We start from the raw sequence: 17097 nt of genomic DNA on the forward strand, positions 1-17097 counted from the left end.
CCTGATCGAACAATCGGACATGAGCTCCCCCCGAGCTAACTGCTCATCTGGGAATCACCGTTGACAATTACGACTCTCCGGAGGCGGTGACATTAGCATCCGATATTCCACTCACCACCCCGTTCAACCAAGTTCATAAAAATATGATCAGATTAACTCGCCGTCGTCAAAATGTCAACCTGAGCGACAGTTATGCCTGCAATTACGTCATCATCGCAGATCAGAAAATGAAATAGACGAGCAATCTACTTGAAGAAGTAACCACATTTTGTGACCTCCAGTCACAACCAGCAAAAAGATCGGTCCTTTTTAGGACCAACAAGTGCCTTAAACATAGAGTCACTGTCTATTTCTTATCTCCCTGGCTTAATATAATTAATTTAACCCCTTTATCTAAATTTAATATTATTGATTCAGTCTCAACCCACAGACTGACTTCATGTGGGGTGGCCGCTGGACGGAAAATCGGGAAATGACCGGGAATTTTTTGAAACTGGAAAGAGCGGAGAAATGAGTATGATAGTGAATTTATTTATTCATAAGGAATTTCACAAATTTTTGGAAGAAGCATCGATCAAATCACTTGGAATATTACAAGTATCATATCATATAATATAATTCAATTAAAAGTAAATTCGATTTCAACTTTTTTTTAAGGTTAGGTTTAGTTGATAACTGTTTTAATTACTACATCATTAAGCCTACAACGCTTAATTAAAAAATCTTTAACTTTGCAATTTTTCGATTTTATTTCTTCATTTTTAAACGTAAATTTTTATTTGAAAGGATTAAAAAATAACACAATATAAATTAATTAATGGCTTCAAAAAGTAAACTGTATTTCGAGTTTTTCAAAATTCTACAAAAACTATTTTACAATATAATTCTAAATCGGTTTTAAATTAAACAATTCACAGTTTTTGGCGTTGAAAATTCAACAGTTCCAATACGAAAGCCCTAATCAGCGCCGGATTAACATTTTTCGGGGCCTGGGGTTAAACCTCGAAGGCGCCCTCTTAAGGGCAGAGAAAATCCCAATTTTGCGGTAACGTACGTAATTTTCTGGGGTCAGTGGCCCCTTGGCTCCCTAGGGCCTGGGGCACTAGCCCCACCGTGCTCCTTATAAATTCGGCGCTGGTTCTAATAATTAAGCAAATTGAAATGTTTGATTCAATCTATATTGTAACGTTAAGTAGCAATTAAAAATTATTAATTTAAAAGGACCAAAATTGAAGAAAATAACATTAATTTTGGTATTTAATTCCTTTCCAATTGCAAGAGAAACTTTTTTAGTTTCACATTTTTATTGTGTGGAAAAATGTGAAGTATTGTATTTTTAACATTTTTATCAACAATGAAATTGGAAGAGGCCATTTTTTTATTTTCAAGATTTTTATTATGTTTGAGGAAAGTATTGTTTATTTTCGTTTTTTTTTGGTCTGAATTAGAAAAGGATCATTGAAAAATATAGAAAATTGTAATTTTGGTTGCATTGCCAGTACATTTTATATTTGTAAAGTTTTTATTGACTAGGAAGAGATACAGTTTTTTTTTAAATTAGAAGAGGCCATTTTTATTTTTAAGATTTTTATTGTGTTTGAAGAAAGGATTTTTTATTTTCGTTTTTTTTTCAGAATTAGAAGAGGATAATTGAAAAATGTATATTGTTATTAAGTCGGAGGAGAGGAAGTGTTGATCTTCGATTTTTTCTGAAGTTAAAAGAGGGATTTTTTATTGTTACGGTTGTTGTAGAACTGGAAGGAAGGAAATTCGTTTTTTAAAGTTTTTCTAAATAGGAAAGTGGATTCCTTTTTGGATAAAGTGAGATGATATTTTAGCTGTTTTTTAACAGATGTCGTTATTTAATTGACCCAGCTATTATAACAGTAAAGACGTTTTTTTGATCGAAATTAGGGTCGATCGTATTCATTTGTTTTATGTTCTGCAATTAATTTAAAATATATAAATTTATTTTCGATTAAAAATAAAAATTAGATTTTTTATCTTTTATACCGGACTGACTTATTGGATTTATTAGTGAGGCTATGTGAATCAGTCTTAACTTATACATTTTAATTGATCTAAATTCCTTGCAATATATATTTTTCAAAGAAACCTTTATTTAATACGTTTTTATTTAGTTGGAAGAGGGACATGTTTCATTTATTCACATTTTTATTAATGCGAGTTAAAATTGAGGATCAGTTTTAATTTAAAGAATTTAAAACGATAGCGCGTATTTATTTTCTTTAAACAGAGATCTTTGAACAATTCAATTTATCAAAGTGTGAAGGTTTAAGTTTTGCAGTTTAATTACACTGAATTGAAAATTTTCAATTTAAAAGTGTTAAAAGCTTCTATTCTATATGTTTCAATTATTGAGAGTATAAATAAAAAATTTCCAAATTAAAATTTTTTAAACTTTAATTTAAATCTCACAAGTTACGAACATTTTTGTGATACAAACAGAAGCATGATAGAAGAGATAGGGGGAATCCCCAGTCATGAGCCCAGTACAGTCGGTCAGATGGTGTCATCGTCGCGAGCTCGGCTATAGACCGAATAGCTCAGAAACCTTCGAGCGTTTTTATTATAGTCTTCTAGAATTGTCGCAAATCCCGATTGCAGATCTTACTAGCGGCATTCATTAAAATACACTTTCTTATTTAAGAATACTAAAATTTCGTACATTTCTTACAACTTATGTTACTTAAAATTCTTACTTTTGACGATATTTTTTACAAAACTTGTTATTGACCATTATAACTTTTTCACACTCACCATTTTCAAACAATAAATAAGACTTTTTCTAAACATGAAGACTAATTTTTTCTGGTTCAAGTTTATAATAATATATAAAGAAATTCCATCATCTCGTATAATGGTAGGAATCTTTATAGCAGTACCCCGATTATCCCTAGATTCTTACATCTTATTTTAATTATGCATATAGAATTATTTAAATATTGATATCAAAAGTATCTCCGTGGAATGTCACTTCATGCGTGACTGACTTGTTTTAATAAATTTGAATAAATTATAAATTCACATTGCATTTTTTTTAATATTAGTATTTTTGTTTTATTTTTAACTTTCGATCAATCACGGTCAGCATTAAAGTAAATTCCACTGACGTGTTGTTCGAAATATGCTGTAGACATGTGATGTCGTTACAAATGTGCCAACCTTCATTTTTCAAAACATGATTGGTTTCTTGAACTCACTGTAATCGAACTGGTCGACAAAATCGAGTAGAAGAAGGTCGTCGATTTTCCCAGATCACTGCATTTGTTGTATTGTCTATCAGTCTAATAGGCACTATGGATATCTCAAAAAGATAAGCATCACTAGATTCCAGGTCACTAAATGTCTGTATGTACGGAGAATGTCTTCCGCTATCATCAAACCCGAATTTCACGTGTAAAATATACTTATTTTCAACAAATTAATTATAAGCATCATAATCAGCTGTCAGAAGATACTGCTCTTTCGTTAGTTCAGCATTTTTTTGACGATCGTAGCAGCTGATTCATTAACTTCTGTCCTTATCTTCGTAAATGTAGAGAAAGCAAGTTGATCAGCGGTGTTGATGATCCTTAAATCCTCAGTTTTTTGCGCTTACATCTTTCACTTAGGTTATAATAAGATTTTTCTGGTCGGCGTTTTTAGAAACAAAAGTTTTTTTGAAATATTTTGCACTTCTGCATAATTTTATTCTTAAAAATATTTCACCCAATTTCCAAGACCCTTTTGGCGATAAAAATCAAAAAGATGGGAATTTGTTTTAAACTTTACCATTTTTAAATATTTAAAGTGAAATTGGGCAAAATAATAATTTGGGACCAAGATTTTTCCGTGTTTCCTTGAAAAGAATGTTCTCTAGACTGGCGAATGTGGTGATTGTAAAAGCAAATGTAGAATTTTAAGCAATTTTTTTGCACTGTGTACAATGAGGGTAGGGTCCAAAAAAGATTTTTAGAAAAGAGTCAATAAGAACACCCATTTTCTTCTTAATATTTATATCTTAATTGTGACTGTGGCTTATTTCAGCCGAAGTAGTAAATATGAGAAAACTTTCCTTACCATAAAAAAGGGTAGTGTACTTTAAAAAATTCAGCAACTTTGAAGCTATTACCTACCTGACGCTAGTAATTTTACGGCGATGCAGCTGTCAGCAGGTAACAGACAGATAAAAAATTACCTTAAACAGAAATTTATAATAAATAAACAGAGGAACAAGTATATAAAATATTTTAATGTTGTAAATAAGTGTTATAATTAACAAAAATAACAATAAATCATATTATTTTACTTCATAATATGTTTCTCCAAATAGAAACAAACAGAAAGTAGCTGACATTCATTTTAAAACTTGAAATAATTCTTTCTAAAGTGTATGAGTGCAATGATACACATATACAGTGCAATATGTTTTTGAAAATAAATTAACGTTCTACACGTTTTCCCTGCATTTCCCGGCTTTAATTTTAATGCGAAGTTTTACTCAGATGTCTTCAGAACGCTTGCACGTTCTTACTTTTTTTTGGCAATGTTTGGCAAAATCCTGATGTATTATAAAATTTTAAGTTTTAATCCCATTTTTAATCATTGCGCTTAGTTAAATAACATTATGAATGTATATGAAGTTTTTATTTCAAACTTCATATGAAGTAAACCCATATAATGTGCGGCAAATTTAAATCAAATTTGTTAAAAATTTTGATATTACTTTTAACACAGAATCACCCGAAGTCAGAAATGGGTAATTAATTAATAGAAATCGATTTTTGCAGTTTGGTAAATTTCAGGATCTCAAAAATATTTTTAAAAATTTCTAATATACTTCTCTTTTTTGCTTTTATCATGTTTAGGTATTGCTCATATACCTATCAATTTATTTTCTTACAATAATAAAGTTGAAAAATAGACTTTTGACCAGCTTTTCGTGGCTTCTGGCCCAGTGTCTGCCGACTGAAGGTGCGTGCGTCTGTATCCAGATGATAATCGTCACTTCCCGCCAGGGACCTATTGGTTGAGGTAAAGGTGATCATTAGGGTGCCGATTTGATGTGAATACGTCTACGTTCATACAGGAATCAGCACTTCCCGTCGGGGACCTATTGGTTGCCATAAGGGTGACCTTTACGGTGCCGATTGTCAGTAAATGTGTATGCACCGATACACGACACTTCTTGATGTAACTCGGGGAACTATTGGTTACCATTCAGGGGAACTCTGGGGTGCCGAAGTAAAGTCTAGCCATGCCTGTCTCGCATCTTGCTATGATGTTAATTTTTAGGTCTTCTGTATGCCTAAAAGTTCTCTATTGCGGGGATGAGCTCAAAGACGGTAGGAAGAATGGGCCCAACAAACGCCGTCTCCCTAAACAAAATTTCGGAATTCCTTCGGTTCCGGGTTAGAGACTTCCGCTAACGATGACCCTTCTGTCAACGAATTCGACCGTGTCATCCCCAAAACTGTTTTTGAACACCCGAACAATAAATCCGATGTTTTGGATTTTTACAAATCGAAAATTCGAACCAAGAGCATAAACTTAACCGTCACCGATAGCCCAATTGAGGAAGGCATCGACTCCTTCTAAGATCTAGCAGTATACCTGATTGGGAATGTTCCCCCATACTCATTGGGAGGTGCCATAGCTAACTCCGAACTTGCAAGGCCTCCCTTGGTGAACGACCCTCGAGCAATACCTGAAGTGGGAGAATACGAACCCGAGCATCCTGAACTAGACAAGTACCTCCCACGTGATGTTCAACCGGAAGAAAATACTAAGAACACGGACTCTGGTGACGCCCTCACACTCAGCGCGTCCCCTATCAACTTCTCTCTGGAAAAGCTACTGCACGACGTAGGGCATAGCTCACAATCCTCGGTATATAGGGATATAGGGGACCCACCCCCCATAACCCCGTCATTCCAAAAAACCTATTTCAATTACAGTTAAAAGTATATTTTGGAGTTAAATGAAAATCAAACGTATTTTTTTTTAATATAACTTATATTGGATAAGAATTAGTTTTAATTATTAGTTAAAATATGTCATTTAAGTTTCCATTCTATTATAACATACAATTTTAATTATTAAATGGAAATTTCAAAACAAAAATATTAAATTTCAACAGAGCACATGAATTTGGAAATAAAAATAATAAGTTCGTAAATCGCAAATGAATTTATTCGATTTTCATTTGAATAAATTAATTCTTAAGCAAAAAGGAAAGGAATTTTCAAAGAATTACCCGTGTATAAAAAGCCCCGTTTAGCCCTCTCTGGAATGATGGCCTCCGGCAGGGGCCCGCGTGAGTCAACAGTCCTAAGTCCGACCAAATATTGTTCTGAAAACGTTTCCTGTTCCAAATACGACCGCAACACGTCTCTAGAACATTGTATGTTTAAAGTTTTTGCACAAGAAAATATGTGTGCAGTATGCTGAAAACGGCTCACGCATGAGCCGTTCGTGCACACACACACACAGCGCAAACCAATCGCGTGCAATTTGTCGGGCTGCTGCGGTGTGAGCTGGCTACCTACCGTTCATCTATTAGACCACCAGTCGAGAAGCAGAAGTTTGTGTCCATGTATTCCGCTGAGGTCAAGTTGCGGATCGGTCAGGGTATCCACGCTACTGCTACCTTCTCCGCTTCTCGTTGTTGGAGAGTGGAAGGCAAGAGAAAAACTTAAACTGAAACTAGTCACCCGATAAGGTAGCTTGCATTAAAAAGTAATAAAATATTTTAATCCTCCAGTGGTCACGTGAGAAATATTTAATACTTCTGGATCCCGTTGTTGTCCTTCCGTCTTGAATTTCGATAGCAGTTGAAGTTATCTCTTAAGGGCATTGGATAATTCGTCATGTGGTCAATCATATAAAGTTCCCCCGGCTTTTTTCCACAAAAATGAAAAATTTTAAAAACTTCAGCTCTGCCATTCCGATAATCTGAAAATTATTTATGAAATAAATTTGGCTGATTGCCTATAAACTAGGTTAGTGCCGGCACATAGGTTACTATCTTTATTTATAAGTCAAAAGTTTTGGGCCAAAAATATTGTTTAGTTTGAAAGTAACGTTTGGGAGAATTGTAAGACACCTATCTTCGAAATATACACACATGTTTTTAGCAACATCAAAAATTTTTGGAACTAACTCACAAAAAAGTGTACAGGGACGTCTGTTAGCATGTTCGCTACGATTCCTTCGATTTTGAAGACAAAATATTTATTAGTCTAGAAAAAAACCCGGGATAATCTAACACAGATAAAATCGATACTAGTTTCTTAGCGCCATGCAAATTAATCAAATTTAGCAAAATTAAAATTCTTAACGTCCGTTAGCATGTTCGCTATCATTTTTCAAATTTTTAAGACAAAATATTTATGATTCTCGAAAGAAAGCCGAGAGGACCTAAACCTGGTAAAATCAATATTTTTCTAAGTTTAAAATACCCTTAAATTGGCTATCTTTCTGTACTTAGCGCCGATAATATTTTTCTGAATACCACAAAGCAACCAAGAAATAGAAAAATTTTAATCCTTTTTAATTTAGCAAATTTTGACACTTTTATTTACTGTTTTTCAAATAATAATGAGGTAAAAAGCTTTTCAAAACATATAATCGGTCATTTTACGATGCCAGGATTAATTTCCATACAGAAGATTCCGGTGAAAAATAATATCTTGAATTTTTGATAATCATTTTATATTTTTGTATTTGATAATATTTGAACAAAGCGAACATTTTGCGATGAAAAGATGTATTCTTGTGTACAATCCTACTAGATTTTTCAAATTTCATGCTTTTGGAGCGCGTTCTAATCCTTCAAACGAAAATCGTGTTTTTCATTTATTGGAGCTTATTTCTGCCAGCTCCGATCGGCTCTAAAAGGGATTGGAATCTTATACCGCTGCCCATATATTCATGTACTCAATGTATTTTCTGCGATGAATCCTACATTTTGCCAGAGCAGAAATCTTGGGTAGAGTGTACTCCCTGCAACTAATGGTCCCTGAGTGGGTGCACTGAAGCATTATCTGCCCTTTGGATATGCGACTATTGTCAATAAGTTCGCTGCTCATTGTATTCATTAAAATTATATTCATAAATATTTTCGTACCGATGGTTGCTTATTTTTCGTGTATTTTGTCTTTTTTCTAAGTGTGTCATATGCGAACCCACCCTTTTCGATTTTCGTAAACCTCGTTTTTAGGAAAATCTTTATTTAAAAAAGAACCGCTGTTGATGTGTAAAAATTAAACGTACCATTCGAAAGGTTATTCAATAGACTTACGATTTATCTATTATTCGTTTAATTTTTGTTTATAGAGTCCCGGCAATCCATAGAAAAGTAGTTGGTATGCAATATTCGAGCAATTTTCTCTACACTAGTATCGCAGTAATCGAAAGTTATTATATTTTTTATTTTTTTGGCAAATAAAACAGAGTTTTTCATATAGATCTTTAAATATCTTCCTAAATCCCTTAAAAGAAGATAATACATAAATTATTTTTGTAAATGTTCGGAAAATATTACATTTTTTGTTAATCTTGCATGTTGCAAAATGATCTGAAACACTTAAAAATTCAACCTTACAAGAAAGTTTGAAAAATTTGGTTACTGAGACATTGTCAAAGTTCACTGTCAAATTTCTGAGTTTCGTTGTTAAAAATTAATCATGTTCATCAAAAATTACATTTCCTGTCATTGTGTAAAAGTTTTAAAGTAGTCTCCAAGGGAAAGAACGAAATATTTACACGAAGAACAATTGTATTCGATTCAAATTATTTATTAAAAAATTTATCAAAGTTTATGAATTTTTCACGAAAATGTATACAGTTTTATTCAAATGTATATTCTTTATTGAAAATTCGTCTGAATTTGAATTCAGTGGTGTTATTTTCATGCTAAGCAAAATTGTATACTTCAACAAGAAAATAATTGACATTATGGTACATAATTAAAACATTAAAAAGGGTGGTATCTCTCAAAACAAACCCTCGCAAGAAACGAGGGTAAAAATACGCCGTCCGATAATAAATTCTTACTAGCATTCAATGCTAAATTATAGTATAAATAAGTATGTGTGTATGTGTGTGAGTGTGTATGTGTCAAGAGCCATAAAAACTTAACAATAGAAAGTTGTGAGATCACTAAAATTCACCAAACTCTATTAGTGAATAAAGCATTTTTTTTATTGATATATTTTGATATTTGAGTTATTCGTGTATCAGAAGTAAAAGATCTTTAATAATAATATATGAATTACAGCATTTGTAATTACAAATATTTCTTGGAAATGCCCATTCGGTGGGCCTGTCTTTATATGGGCAAAATCCCTGCAGAGTGCCTCTTAGACTAGCGAACTACTATCGCCGAGAAAATGATAGGCATCTGACTTTGAAGCTTAACAGTTCAGCCAAATAAATGCTAGCGAAATGAAAAAATAGTCTTATGAAAGCTAAAAGTGTTCTACGTAAATAAGCTTGAAGACGTTTTTATGTACACAAAAATCTTGTGCTTTGCAGAGTGAAAAAAGTAAGAAAGTAAGGATTTTCGGATACATTTAAGAACAGTGAAGTCTTGTCAAATTTGAGAAATTATAAAAATTGTTACTTAAAAGTACAAAAATTTACAACTATATTATCCGCAGTTCTAATAAGATATTAAAGCGATTCAAACTGCAAACTGTAACGGATAGGTTTTGTAATTATTTTCAATGCCCCGAAAGGATTTGATTGTCTTATTTTTTGTGAACATCGTAATATTTGTAGACATTTTTTTCGTTGAATAACAAGGGACAGAAAGCACGAGGGGTGGGGCTTTTTTTGCCGATCGCTGGTACCTTTCTTCGAATTGTGGGCAGGTGCCACCCAAGGATTCAGGCTAATTGAAAATAATTACAGAGCCTATCCGTGAAAGTTTGTAGTTTGAATCGGTTTAATATCTTTAAAACTTAAGATAATATAGTTCTACATTTTTGTACTTTTAACCAACAATTTTTTTTATTCATGAATTTTCTCAAATGCAATTGGTTCACAACAGTCCTCCTCATTTCCATGCACTTTTTTTTAATTTTGCCACTGCTCCTTGTATAAGAAATAATGCTCTAAACTTGACTGTTCTTGTACCCAAAAATCCTTACTTTTTTCATTTTTCAGTCTGCAAAGCACAACATTTCTTGTTAATATTGAATTGAAATACAAATTTTTCCCCAATAGTTCCACATTGGTGACCTTATTGCAACTAATCAATAGGCGTATAAATCGAAACCTATGTACATTGTTTTTCTGATTAAAATAAAAATTCATAATAATTTTGAGTCACGTATAATCAAACGATGGAATATCTATAAGAAAGTGATATATAAAAAATCACTACATACAAGACATAATATGTACTATTAGCACGATTGCCGGTCGGGTGGTTTCCCAATTAGGCTATTAGAGAGATCGATAGAAATTTTTTTTTAGATATATACGCTATCTCAAGCTAGGCGTTAAAAGTATTTTTTAGGCACACTGTATTAACATCAGAGTAGTTACTATCGATCAGTATATATGTCACCCCACCATCTGTGGTGTAGGGAATCTATATGCATCATAAATCAGTAGCGAATTTCCCATTCTCTATACTATTAGCGAGGCCATTTTGCCTCGTCCGCTTGGTGGCAGGCCGCATCCAGAGTCCGACATGTTTTCGACTGTGTGCGCAATGCACATGTCTTTACTACAATAAAGTAATTAACTGTGCCTACATGTGAAGTGTTTTATTCATATCCTCTAATTCCATCTGGAGGTTTAAGAATCATGATACGTGGGTATCACAAGATCCGCACAACTGGCGACCCCGACAAAGGAACACCTTCGAGAAATATGGAATTGGACGAGACCATTTTTGACTAAGGCGAAAACCACCTCAGTCGGCTCCGGTACGAGCTCACAAGATCTTTCCTGTTGCAAAGTCTTGCAAAAATTAGTCACCAAGTCGCACTCTGGAATTCTGTAGATTTCGTTGATTAATAATTCAATTTTGCCACGCCGCCCACATCACATCTGGAGACAAGTTGAAAATTCCGACAAGGACGCCAGCTCCATTTTAAAACAGGTTCGATTTTTGGAAGTTCAATCCACCGACATCGCCTTGGATCATGGGAGGCTTTTTCTTCAAGATCTACAAATTCGACGTCCAAAAATGTAAGGCTTCACTAACTGTACGCGAGGCGAAAAATTTCAAAAATAATACTTATACATTTTTCTTCTAACCTGCGCATTACAATTAAAAAGAAAACAATGCAGAAAACAAGTTTTTATACTTAGCCGCATTTCCTCCAGAATCCATTTTTAAACTTTTATTAGACCACCGCTGAAAGGCCATTTTAACATTTCAAATTTAACCAGCGTCATCGACACCGTACGACACTTTTGCACTGAACAATTATCTTGTAAGCCTAATTCGGCCATTTTAAATTTCATCGTCATTAAATATTTTAAAAAGAAACTAAGTTTGTGCTTCTTTTGGCATCGCATTTTTGGTATACCCAAGAAAAGTTTTTAACAACACACTGTACATCACATCATAAAACTTATAATTCGTGGTTTGCTCTTCGACTTTGGCTTGATTGTTTGGCGCTGTATATAAACTTTGGGGCGTTATCACCTTTCTAGCGTGCTCTAACTCGCTTATCTTTTTAGAGAAGATAGGTTTTTTTAAGCACACTTCTTTCGTTTGTAACAAAAATTAAGCAACAATCGCTTAACATTTTGGAGTTTTCAATTTTGTTGCTAACAAAAATGCAAAGTACTCTTTAATTTCAAATCAAATATTTTGTTTAATCCTTGGAAATTAAATTTCACTTTTTCATGGATAATATATGGAAAAACATCTTTGTTGGACTTTTCACTACTGCAAACCCTTTTCCTAGCTTCCTGGAGTGCCCTCGGCTTCGTTTCTAACGACAACGATGTCAAAAACTCAGACCAGAAACCACAATCTTTAAGCACTGGCTGAGACTGCTCACGAGACTTCTCCACTCATCATTCGCCAATCTAATTTATAAGGGTAACATTTTAAGTTTGCAACCAACCGGTTCATGATATATACTATATTTTATTTCTGATATCGTTTTTCACTCTTTCCGTGGCATCTACCCTCATTGAGAATAATACACCAACTGCAAATGAGATGGTATAAATCTCAGCTCGGTTAGAACAGCTCCGGGAGCTTCGAGTATATTCATATACCTGATGTAATTACAGCAATATCCGATATCGTAACAGCCCGGGTGAAACCGAAACGGTATTACACGGTAATAAAACAAAGAATTCTGGACACTTATTCGATCTCCCCCGAGGCTCGACTTAGGCAACTTTTAAAAGGGCAGGTCCTATCCGAGGGCAAACCATCTTCGTTACTGCCGCGACTTAGGAATTTAAACGATAATAATTGTACTGATGCTGTTATAAAAAGCATAGTTCTGGAGCAGTTGCCACCGCAAACGCGAGCAATTCTTGCACTTTCTCAATCTGAAGATTTAACACAACAAATTAATTTCAACAGATCTCGCGTTTACGATCTTCACAATTTTAAGAGCGATCAAAGAAATAACCCACGATCTTGCATGCCAAATCACTGCTACAATAACAATAAAAATCAATATAATTATAGAACGCGATTTTTATCCAGACCTCGCCCTAATAGCGAGGGAGAGCGGTGTTTTTACCACGCTAATTTCGGGGCAAAAGCAAGAAAGTGTAATAAACCTTGCTACTGGGATAATAAACTAGCCTCAAAAACTAGATAGGCCCCTGTGATCGGAGGAAAAGTTCAGTGGCTTTCCACCTAAAAACATCTCCATATTTTCGATAAAAACACCCTTTATTTATTTTTAGTGGACAAGGGATCGGTCGTTTCTCTTTTACCAGCCAATTTAAAAACACGAAAGCTTAAACCGAACCATTTAATACTTCTTGCAGCTAACGATTCGAAAGTGCTGACTTACAGCCTCAAACGTCTTAAAGTCAATCTAGCTCTCAATCGTAATATCTCTTGGGATTTTTTAGTACCAGTAGTTCCGCACCCAATGATCGGTGCAGACCTGATTGCTCATTATCAGCTAGTGCCAGTGCTTCATGAAACTTATTTAAGATATTTCACCACTGCACTGGTCTCAGCAGTAATCTCAATGCCCTTGAATATGAAGAGCTTCTCAGAAACCAAATTGTACCAAGAATAAGGGAGATTACATGCAATAATTTTCAAAATATTTGGTTCCAGCAGAACGGAGCAGCGGCTCATTACGGTAGAAAGGTTCGAGCATATTTGGATACTCAGTTCCCTCAAAGGTGGATTGGAAGAAGGGTTGAAATCGAGTGGCCTGCTAGATATCCTGATCTGACGCCTCTTGACTATTTTCTTTGGGGTTACTTAAACAGCAAAGTATACCAAACGCAACCGCAAAGCTTAGACGAATTGCAGAATCGGATTCTGTAACCGGCTACTTTAATTGATATGGAGATGATTCGTAAGGTTGTAACTCATTTTTACAATCGCATAGCTTTTTGTCAAGAAGCTCAAGGTTTTCAGTTCGAACATTTTCACTGAAGCGTGAGAGGCAAGTGGACTCACGCTAATCAAGCACCCCGAAACGTGAGAGACAAGGGAAGTCACGCTAATCAAGCACCCCAAAGGGAACAGAATTTACTACGTCCACGTCGTTGTTCCTGGGTAATGCTAAACGTAAAAGTCAACTGATTGGAAAAAACCTTGAAAACCCTTGAAGATCATCATAAAGATCAATAAAGAGCTCACAAATGAATTTATCGTTGAAATTTACTTCAGGAATTTCTCTGACCTTTTGGAAAACTTTTTTAATTTCAAATAACCTCTAACTGACCTTTAACGTTACAATTGACCTATGACTTGGGTACGTACCTGAACGTAGAATTTTCCGCTCTATCGATTGCAGATGTAAAAAAGGGGGTTTACATTAAAAAAAAAACAAGTTGACCTTTAAAAAGCAATGAAGGTCAACTTCGAGGTCAAAATAAAGGTCACCATTGAATTCCTCGTTGAAATTTACTTTAGGAATGACCTTCACTTTTTTGAAAAATATTTTACCTGAGGAAATATCCAACCGTCCCGGGACTTTTTAGACACCCTGTATAATAACAAACGACCCGCCCGTTTCCGAACGAGCCGGACGTCTCGCTTCAAATAAATTATCTGCTGCTAAAGTCATCTCCAAGCCGATGGTTGCTGACGGGATCTACAGACCGTCAAGCAGCCCTGGGTCAACGCCCATACACATGGTTAAAAAGAAGTCTGGAGTGTGGCGTGTCTGCGGCGACTTCCGGCGCTTAAATAACACCACTGGTCCCGATAGGTATCCAGTTCCACACATTCACGATTTTACAGTCAATCATAAAGAAAAGAATATTTTCTCGAAAATTTACCTGCGTATCAATGTTGATAAATGTCAGTTCGGCGCGCTCGAACTGACTTCCATCCTCGACTTTCCTGAACCGAAAACTATCTCGAAAATTCACTGTATTCTCGGCATGATCAATTTCTACTGTCGCTGATTGCCTCACACCGCTAAAGGGCAATCTCATCCTCACGGTTACTTATGCGACTCCCGCCAGGGCGACAAATGCGAGACTCCTTGGATTACGGAAACGGAAGCCACTTTTAATAAATTGGAAAATGACCTGGCAGGCGTAATACTTTTAGTACATCCCTCGCATGACGCAGAAATGCGTATCGCTACTGAACCTCTAATTTTGGCATAGGTGCTTCTCTTGAGCAATATATTAAAAACCAGTAGCCGCCTCTAAGAATCTTCTCGCGCAAATATAATTCTGCTCAGCTTTACACAGAAAGCTGAAAAAATTTCACGACGTCAACAATGGCAAATAGCCTTAATTTCTCAGTTCACCACGTTTATCGAACATCTTCCAGGCACTGAGAACGTTTTAGCCGACTCCTTGTCTAGAATAGAATCAATATCAATGCCTACGGATTTTAGTTTAAACGAACTTGTTCAAGCTCACGCCACCGACGATGAACTCAATCAACTGCTCGCCGACACAATATGCTCATCAAATTTGAAAACTCTTCAAGGGCAGGTAGACCGAGCTTTGGTCATTTGCGATCTCACAAGTTCTTCTTTTCAGCCATACGCGCCATTATCTTTTGGGAAACGAATTTTCGATACATTTCACAAACCTGCTCATCCAGGAGCTAAAGCCATCGACAGACTCATGCGACAACGTTGTATCTCGCCAGCAATGCATCTCAACATTCATCTGTGGTGCAAAATTGCCTGAATTGCGAGCAATCAAAAGTTTCGCGTTAAAATCAATCAATTCCGTCCAAAATCGTAGCCCCAGACGCGCGTTTCCAATACGTTCATATAGATCTAATCGGACCCTTGCCTCCAAGCAATGGTTTTAAGTATTGCCTGACCATGATAGACCGATTTTCTCGATGGCCGGAAGCAGTTCCTCTTGCAGAACATCGAAGTTCTCACAGTTTGCCAAGCATTTGTTGATCAATGGGTGTCCAGGTATGGCGCACCAGAAACATTGACTTCAGATCAGGGTAGCCAATTCGAGTCTCAACTTTTCGCAGCACTTTTACAGCTAATTGTGTGCAATCGAATCAGGACAACCCCTTATCACCCCACATCGAACGGTATTATCGAGCGATGGCATCGTTTTCCTAAGGCTGCGATAATGTGCAATGCAGATCGTGAATGGTCACGATCACTCTCCATCGTTCTACTAGAATTGCGTACCAGCGTTTTGGATGTTGGCGCTTCTCCCGCGGAGTATGTTTGCCGTACGACTCTCAGAATTCCTAGAAAATTCCTGCTCCACGAGGAATTCACACCTACTTATTAATTTTTCTTAGAGGAATTCCGGGAAAACATTCGTTAATTGAAACCTGTTCCTGTGGCCCAAAAATATCGAAAGAAACCTTTTTTTTATAAAGACCTTTCTACGTGTTCGCATGTTTTTCTCCGCAATCATGCCAAAAAGTCTCTTGAGCGGCCGTAAACCGGCCCGTACAACAGTTTAAACCGCACGTCAGATCGCGTTTATGAGATCAACGTAAATGGCACTCCTCGCGAAGTGTCGGTTGACAATATAAAACCAGCACATTTCGCTCGCGACGACGTCGAGCGCATTCCTACGCCTGCAAGTGATGCAACTCTCATTTCGTGATTGAGCTCATTACTCCGTACCTCTGAAGACCTAAAATAGGGGGTGCAATTTATAATTGCGAACAAATAGGTTTATCAGAAAGTTTTATGTCAACTCTTTAATTTGTGCTCAAAAATATAACATCCATAATGTAACTTTACACTTCTTTTTATTATCCAACAATGTAAAATAAAGCATCTAGGCCTAGAACATTTTTAACAGACTTATCGCCGAATATCGGGGAGAAAACTTCGAATTTAGTTTTAAGACGCGCCAAAATTGTATAAATCATCACCATGGGTACCGTTAAGCATAATTATTGTCTTAAGTATAAATAATCAAATTCTAAAGTAAAATCACTAAACGCAACACGTCAAGTATTAACTCGCTTATTACCAAAAGATCCCGTAATGTACATCAACCAAAAATGTATATTTATATTTGTTATTATGATCTACGTTAGACTATTTATATTGTAAATATGTATAGAAATCGACTCAGGCAAAGTAGGACCATAAACATAATGACTTTGCATCCTTAGGACAATGTTATAGCATTTTTTTCCGTCACAAATGTGTTGTACATCACATTTTATATCATTCATACGAACATCTTCAACCTTTGTCAATCTTCGTTCAAATTTAGGGGGGGCTATTGTAGGGAAAGTATATGCATCATAAATTAGTAGCGAGTTTCTCATCTATAATCTAGTATCCGGAGTCTGACGCGTTTTCGACTGTGCGGGCAATGCATGTCTTTTAATACAATAAAGTAATGGACTGTGACTACATGTGACGTATTTTATGCATATCCTCTAATTCCTTCTGGAGGTTTAAGAATCATGATACGTGGGTATCACTACTATCGGCGAGAAAATTC

The sequence above is a fragment of the Belonocnema kinseyi genome, chromosome 4 (assembly GCF_010883055.1).
Source record: "Belonocnema kinseyi isolate 2016_QV_RU_SX_M_011 chromosome 4, B_treatae_v1, whole genome shotgun sequence".
In the NCBI taxonomy this organism is placed as follows: Eukaryota; Metazoa; Arthropoda; class Insecta; order Hymenoptera; family Cynipidae; genus Belonocnema; species Belonocnema kinseyi.